General features: G+C 46.1%; 1 pseudogene; it reads left to right on the top strand.

Moving 5' to 3' along the window:
• The first annotated feature begins 2,792 nt into the window (after positions 1 to 2,792).
• LOC119350348 lies at positions 2,793 to 6,483 on the top strand (annotated as a pseudogene).
• The last annotated feature ends 1,441 nt before the right edge of the window (positions 6,484 to 7,924 follow it).

Genomic DNA, 7,924 nt, shown 5'->3' with positions numbered 1-7,924 from the left:
TCCCTCCCAGCGAAATAGTTTCATAGAGCCGAAAGGATGTCTAGGTTCCGGCAGGAACTAGTTCTGGATGGCGAAGCCCTGCCGGATAGATGACACCATATGTGTGCAACTCTGTAGATAGATCGTAGTTTTCGGTCTTGGTTCGAGAGTGCCTCCCGAAGGGTTGTCCGTGTGACCGTCTGAGTTTCAAAGGTCCTCCCGAAGGTCTGTAAGAGTGACCGTCCGGGTTTCGAAGGTCCTCCCGCAGGACTGTCCGCGACACCGTCCGGGGGACTGTCCGACCACCTCCCGGAGGGCTATCCGAGGGGCAGATGAGGGTATACATCCTCGCGGTTGGGAGGTTGTAAATCCTAGCTACGGGGATCTGCACCGCCGATCGTCATCGACTCTACTTCCCGCTGCGCTACGAGTCGGTAACGAAAAAGATCAAACCTTGTATGCAGTCTCCATAGTGGTCCTGGGCTGGTGCGTAAGTCGAATTGTTTTGTTTTCTGCTATGTTTCCCTACAAGCAAGGCACATATTTGTATTGTTGCTACTAAGGATGAAATGATGGGGTTCAGTCATATTAGTTGATCTTCTGTTATCTACATTATGTCATCATACTTAATGCATTACTCTATTTGTCATGAACTTAATACCTAGAGAGGCAAGCATAGAAGCGCTAGGAGTAATAGTAGTAGATGCAGATGGATGTCAGTCTACTTGTCACGGGCGTAATGCCTATGTACTGATCATGACATGAATAACATCATAACTATGCGCTATTCCATCAATTGCCCAACAGTAATTTGTTCACCCACCATACCGTTATGCTTATGAGAGAGATGCCTCTAGTGAAAGCTATGGCCCCCAGGTCCATTTAAATCATATTACTATAACCCTAAATACCTTGCTGCAATTTATTTACTTTTATTTTACTTTGCAATTTATATGTCTCCTACTATCAAATTTGATCCTTGCAATTAACGAGTATAAGGGGATTGAAAACTCTCTTGCCCGCGTTGGGTGCAAGTATTTGCTCTTGTCTGTGTAGGTGTTGCTAAAGGTCATTTGGATAATTCTCCTACTAGTTCGATAAACCTTGGTTCTTTACCGAGGGAAATACTTTTTGCTAATATATTACTTCACCCTTCCTCTTCAGGGAAATCCCAACGCATTTCACAAGTAGCAAACAGTGAGTCGTGTTATGACTGGAGGCGAGCGGCGCTGCGACCGAAGGTGAGCGATGCTAAAACTGGCGCGGCGAGATGCTGGAACCAGCGATGCAGGAAGCTTCGACGGCAGCATAGAGTGCAACAACGGGGCAGAATGATGTTGCAACTATTGCCTATGGACGGTTGATGCTACAATCAGCTAGGTGCGTTGCTGGGGTGGCAAAGTTGTCGCACGCAACTCCAGCGGTGGTGTTGCAACCATCGCCACCAGGAGCTACAAGCAGCCATGGTTGAGCTGTTGCGATCGTTATTCGTGCCGGGAGGCAGGCAGGAGACATGGGGCACAAGAAAATAATGCTCCTTTCTTCAAGAGTGAGGAGTGTGGAGGACGCGTGCAAGGTGGGGGAAGTGATGTCCCGGTCCGATATCAAGGAGTGATGCATCAGACGACTTGTATGCGACCGCTCCATGCATTTTACCGATCGTCTAACGCCTAGTGGTGCCTTTTTTATCTAATGACTCGGTATCAATTTGGTAAATTATCCTTTTGGGTGACCGACCAAAGTTTCTACCGGTCTCATGTGCGACGTCAGATCCCACCAGATCATGCGCTCTCTTTTTGCTTCTATTTTTGTTTGTACTCCTCCCTCACCTCTCATATCTTATCCACATGCTCCACTCCTTTCTTATACCTTTTACATGACTCGTTGCTTGCTGGGAAACACTCCACTTCTCTTCCCTCATCATCGCGACACGTCGCGGCAAGCTGGGTGGCGGTGTTGTTGCGTGCTGCTAGGACAAGCCGTCGCAAATGGGAGAAAATAGCCACGATCAACATCTCCTTCTCCCTCTCCCTCTCACGCAACACTCTCCTCTGGCACACACGAGTTGCGATGACACCAGGAGTACATGCTGCAACGATGATGGCGGGTCCTGGAACGAAGACTTGACATGTTGGGACTGTAGGCTCCTTGTGTTGATGACCAGCGATGCACGACCAGTGGAGGCAAATGCTGGAAAGCCACATACCAATGTTGTAGCCGTTGACATGAAAAGCTTCAACCATAGATGGAAAAGCTTCAACTGACGATATAGAAAGCTTCAATTGACCACTACGCAACCCAAAAAACTACAACAATTGATATGAAAGTTTCAACCATACATGGAAAAAGTTTCAACTGGCGATATAGAAAGCTTCAACTGGCCACTGCGCAACCGGAAAAGTTGCAACCATTGACATGAGAAGCTTCAACAGTATATGGAGAAAGCTTCAACTGGCGATATAGAAAGTTTCAACTGGACACTGCCCAACTAGAAAAGGTGCAACTATTGAGACGAAGAGCTTCAACCATAGATGGAAAAAGCTTCAACCCGGACTGGCGACAAAAAATGTTGCAAGGGGTTAAGCCGACGATGCACACAATGTTTTGCACCATGTACTGCGACAGATGTTGGACTCGTCACCTGCCATTGCTGCAATCGGCTACGGCGACGACTTATGGTAGGGTTGCGCCGGTGATGAATGTTGGGGACCGACGAGACGATTTTTTTTGCTAGGTCTGGCTGTACGATTTGGCGCATAGGGCGGACTAGTGGGCACCCGTGAGCACTGCTACCGTGCTACAAGCGAGAGGCGATGGAATGTCGCGGGGGCAACGAGCGACGGCGCTACGACAACTGCTGCGAGACGCCTCAGACGAGAGACAAACGAGTTTGTTTGTCGGGAGAGGAAAGACAGAAGGGTATTTTATCCTCAAAGAGCCACGTCCGGGAGGCATCTGACGGCTGCAGGGAGTCAGATCAGTGACGCCCTATCTTCGCATCAAGCCATCACAGGTTAACCAAATGCAAAATACAAATGGAAAACAACAAATTGCAGCTCTAGGCTGGTGATGTGTTTTATATATTTTTTTTTATTTGCGGAGAGGTGAATTTAAAACTTTGCAGTAGGTTTTTCCCTACTGTTTTCTTGTTAAAAAACAAAAAGTGATGTTTTGTCCGCTTCATTCGTTTTTACGGTGGCCATCTCCAAATTCCAAACTCGCGCGTCCAACGAAAAGAAAAGGTAAATCATAGACTCACTCCCGCCAGCGAACTTCAAAAGAAGCCCCTTAGCCCACCCACCGACATACCTTCTCCTAGAAGCCCACCAACTACAGAAGTTTCCCCAAACCCTTTCGCGTTCTCCTCTCGGGCTAAAGAAGCAGGCGGCGGCGGTGGCGACGGTGGACGGGCTCCACGGCGAGGTGGTCCTTGACGATCTCCTCTCTAGCGGCGGCGACCTCCAGGCCTTCTTTGACCAGTTGGTATGATTTTCCTTTCGGTGAGGATTTTTGGGGGGGTTTCTCGTACGGAATTAGCGATGAAGGTTGGTGCTTGCAGTTGCAGGGGCTGGAGGGGGCGGCTGGCGGAGGCGGCGAGGGGGCGAAGGAGGAGCACGAGTGGCTGTCCAACAAGGACGCGTTCCCGGCCGTGGAGGAGATGGACCTGGAGCCAGCGGTGATGGGGGGCCGTCGGGCCCAGGAGGAGCTCGAGTCGCTGCCCAACAAGGACGCATTCCCGACGGTGGAGGAGATGGAACAGGAACCAGCGGTGATGGGGCCTCGGACGAAGGTGGTGCGCCGGCGGCGCGGGACGATGGCGCCTAGGCCGGGGCAGCGGCGGTGCGGGCACTGCGGGACGACGAAGACGCCGCAGTGGCACAGGGGACCAGCGGGCTGCCGCACGTTGTGCAACGCGTGTGGCGTGCGGTACAAGAGGGAACGCCCGGAGCATTCACCCTCTGATCAGGCGGTACGCGGTTTCAGCATGCTGTTCCTTTTGGTCAGGAAATTTGGGTTGCTTGGTAGGGGAAATGGAGGTAATGTTTGGCTCTTGCAGGGACTGGAGGTTGGCGGCGGCGAGGCGTTGGAGACTATGGAGCCGGAGCCGTCGGAGGTGGGGTCTCAGACGAAGAGGGTGGTGCGCCAGCGACGAACTTTGGCGTGGCCTCCGACAGCGACTGGGCCGGAGCAGCAGTGGTGCCAGCACTGCGGGAAGATGAAGAAGCCGCAATGGCGCGAGGGAGCGGCTGCGGAGGAGGAGCGGGAGTGGCTGCCGAACAAGAACCTCCCGGCGGTGGAGACAATGGAGCCGAAGCCGTCGATGGTGGCGCCCAAGGTTTTGGATCCCAAGCGGTCCATTTTTCTCGAGGGGCACCGAAATTCACGGTTACCACGGTAACCACGAAATACCGGAAAAAAATCGGGCGAAATTTTAAATCAAATTTTGAATTCAAATAATTCGAATTTGATATAGATAGTATTTTAACTCTCCAAGATCAGTAATTCTCCCCTAGCGTAGTGGCTGTTCAGACGCACAAACCACTGCCGCGATCTTTCAGGTTTCGAGTTCGATTCCTGGCCGCTGCTTGAATTTTTCTTTTAGCTTTTTTCTTTTGCAATCTTAAAAAAGAAAGAAAACGCGAGGTTCAAGACTCGAACCCACGACTGGCAGCTCCAGAGACCATGCCTTTGCCACTACGCCACCACCCGGGTCTGTTGCTACATAAGAGATGCCCCCTATTTAACTGGGTCAGAGTTTGAATTCAAAATTTTCAAAAAAACTCGAATTTTTTTGCTCGGTATGAGTGTTTTTCGTGGGGTAGCGGTAACCGCTCGGGATCACGAAATTTCGAGCGGTACCCAAAACAGTGGTGGCGCCTCGGACGGAGGGGGCGGCGCGACGTGCAGTGGCATCGCCGGCGCTTTCTGGCCTGGGGCAGCTGCTGTGCCGGCACTGTGGGACGGCAGAAACGCCGCAATGGCGCGAGGGACCGGACGGCCGTAAGATGCTGTGCAATGCGTGCGGCGTGCGGTACAGGGCCGGCCGCCTGGTGCCGGAGTACCGGCCGCTGCGCAGCCCCACCTTCTCCCCGGAGTTGCACACCAACAGGCACAGCCGCGTCGCCCAGATGCGCTCTGCCAGGGCTCCTCATCCACTGCCGCCGGACAAGTGAAGTGTTGACATTGGTTTCTGCCGTTTGGAGATTTATATATGTTTTGGGTTTAAAGACCTACTGCTCCATCTACACTTGATTAGCACAAAATGATTTAGAATAAGTAGTAGGAGTACCTTGGTTTTGGTGGTAAAGGGCATCCAGTTTTTTGGTGGTTCTTGGCTTTTATGGTCAATGTTCCAATAAGCAGGAACTTGCTTGATCTTTGTCAACTTACGCTTCACATTATTTATGTGTTTCTGTTGCAATTAAGTAGACATGAGATGCATGGTGTGCTTTAGACCTTTAGTGCTGTGTCAAAAAACGTCTTACATTATGGGACGGAGGGAGTAGATAAACTTTTGTGGCCTTTGAGTTCGAGGGATAAACAGTTCCGATCGAGGAATTCAAGACATACATTTTATAGGAATAGAAAAAAAATACAGCATTGAGATAGCATGTACTCCTTCCGTAAGTAAATATAAGGTTGGTCGTAATGGAAGTATCGTAGGTAGTATCATGCATGCTAACTAGGCAAATTTGATGAGATGACATAGAATTAAATGAAGAAATAGTGGGGTGAGTATCATATCATGATACCGGATCATATTAAATGATGTGCTAATATGTGTCATGCATAGCAATGAATGAAGTTATCTATTATACTAACACATGATACTATGCACTACAGGTGTAGTATCATATACATGATACATGATACTAGTATATGATACTCACCATTACGATCAGCCTAAGAGTGCTTTACAGTACCGTGGAATCCTCTATAACACTACGCTCCTTAGTTTAAAGAGCCATATTTAATTAAGGTCTCCAATCAGAATTGGATCGCCCGATTTTGACCGGGTCAACAATTTCTCAAAATTTTCTTATTCAATTCTTTTATATTATACACTATGTCCTTTATAACACTATACTCCGTAGGTTTAAATATCCCACATTCAATTGAGGTCCTCAATTAGAATTAGGTCACCCGTTTTTGACTGGGTCAAGAATTTCTTAAAGTTTTCCTATTCAATTCTTTTATACTACTATACATTATGCTTCCTAATTTTTAAGGCCTCACAATTAATTGAGGTATTCAATTTAGAATTAGGTCACCCGATTTTGAGCAGATCAACAATTCTCAAACTCTTCCATTCAGTTTTTTTTAATTCACTGTGTCCCCTAATTTTGAAGCTCTTTCATTCAATTGAGACGTTCAATTTGGATTTGGTTTACAATTTTGGCCGAGCCAACGATTTTTCAAATCAATCAGCAGCAACTGTCCTATAAAAACATGTCAATCCCGCGCATCCTCCCACCATCTAGGAAAAACCATATGATGTTGTAGCACCAATATAGTTCATGCAGTCAAGGAGGCAAAAATTTCCCCACATAGATATAGGTTGGTTAGTGGATAACATAGAATCAACCACGAAAGTCCAACCAAATCATCGCATTATAAATAAAAATCAAACACACTCCATCATCTCCCCCATCCATGAAACTAAATATTCCTTCAGTCCCAAACTATAAGGGGTATTAGTTTTCTAAGAAGTCAAATTTCTTTAACTTTGATCAAGTTCAGAGCAAACATATCGACATCCACAATATTATCTTTTTGTGAAATATTAAACAAAAAAGTATGGAAATTCATTTCATGATGAATCTAATCATGCCGATCTGAAATTATGTATTTTGATATATTTCTCTACAAATTTGATCAAACTAAAAGGTTTGACTTTTTAAAAAAGTAATACCTTATATTTTAAAACAAAGTGGTTATTTTTTTTTAACAAAACCAACAACACCAACGGCGTAGCAAAGCGCGCCCAACCCCTTCTAGTCTTGTATGATTCTAGAGCAAAGAAATTCTGCAATATGTGTCCTTGGTTGGTGTACAAGAAATAAATACAAGAAGTTTGGAGGACTGGGGAAAGAGTGAAATTTCATTGGGCTATTTTTTGCGAAAATGATCCAGGTCTATTATCAAAGTTCAGCGGAAGTATAAAGCATCTCGAACATAATAAAAATTACATTGAGATTCCAAAACCCCTCATTGGACTTATTAGAGGAAAAATGAAATGATGTTTGAGCTCATGTTGAGATTCATATGGAATGGGGAACATATGAGCGGATGATACAGGAATTTGGTAACCCCATACTATGACCCCAAGGGATTTCATAGGAAAAAGGTGCTACTCAGAAATCAAATCCACCAAAATTCTCATGAAAATCCAATCCAAATAGACCCTAAAATTAGAAAGAAAAATATATTTACAGGTACAAAAATAATCTTAGTTTTTGTAAACATTTGCTCCTCTTTCCATGTATACAAGGCTCACTTAATCTTGTCTTAAGTTGGGCCGACTTAATAGTAACAATATGAAGAAAAAAAGTACAATACTAAATGAATATATTATGAAAACATATGTCATGATCTCATGATATTAATTTGGTGTCACAAATATTGATATTTTATTTTACTTTTTGCAGTAGAAACTTCCGATCTATAATCAACCACGACAGTACAAGGAACACAAGAGGTAATAAAAATTACAACAAAGTCCATGGACCACCTAGCAATGACTAAGAACACACGGGATAATTGGACCAGGGCAACAACCATCCCCGATGGAGAGAGTTATAGATTAGAAAAATAAAACATGTACACACACAAACGAAGATCAGATCTAAGAGATACAACTAAAAACGCCCTCCGACAATAATAGACGCATCATGAGGATAGGAATCGGTTGTGGGAGACATTATTCCTACACCGCCGTCGCACG

Source organism: Triticum dicoccoides, chromosome 1B (assembly GCF_002162155.2).
Source record: "Triticum dicoccoides isolate Atlit2015 ecotype Zavitan chromosome 1B, WEW_v2.0, whole genome shotgun sequence".
NCBI lineage: Eukaryota > Viridiplantae > Streptophyta > Magnoliopsida > Poales > Poaceae > Triticum > Triticum dicoccoides.
Note: the sequence above shows the minus strand (reverse complement) of the source record. Positions and strands in the feature narration are given on the sequence as shown.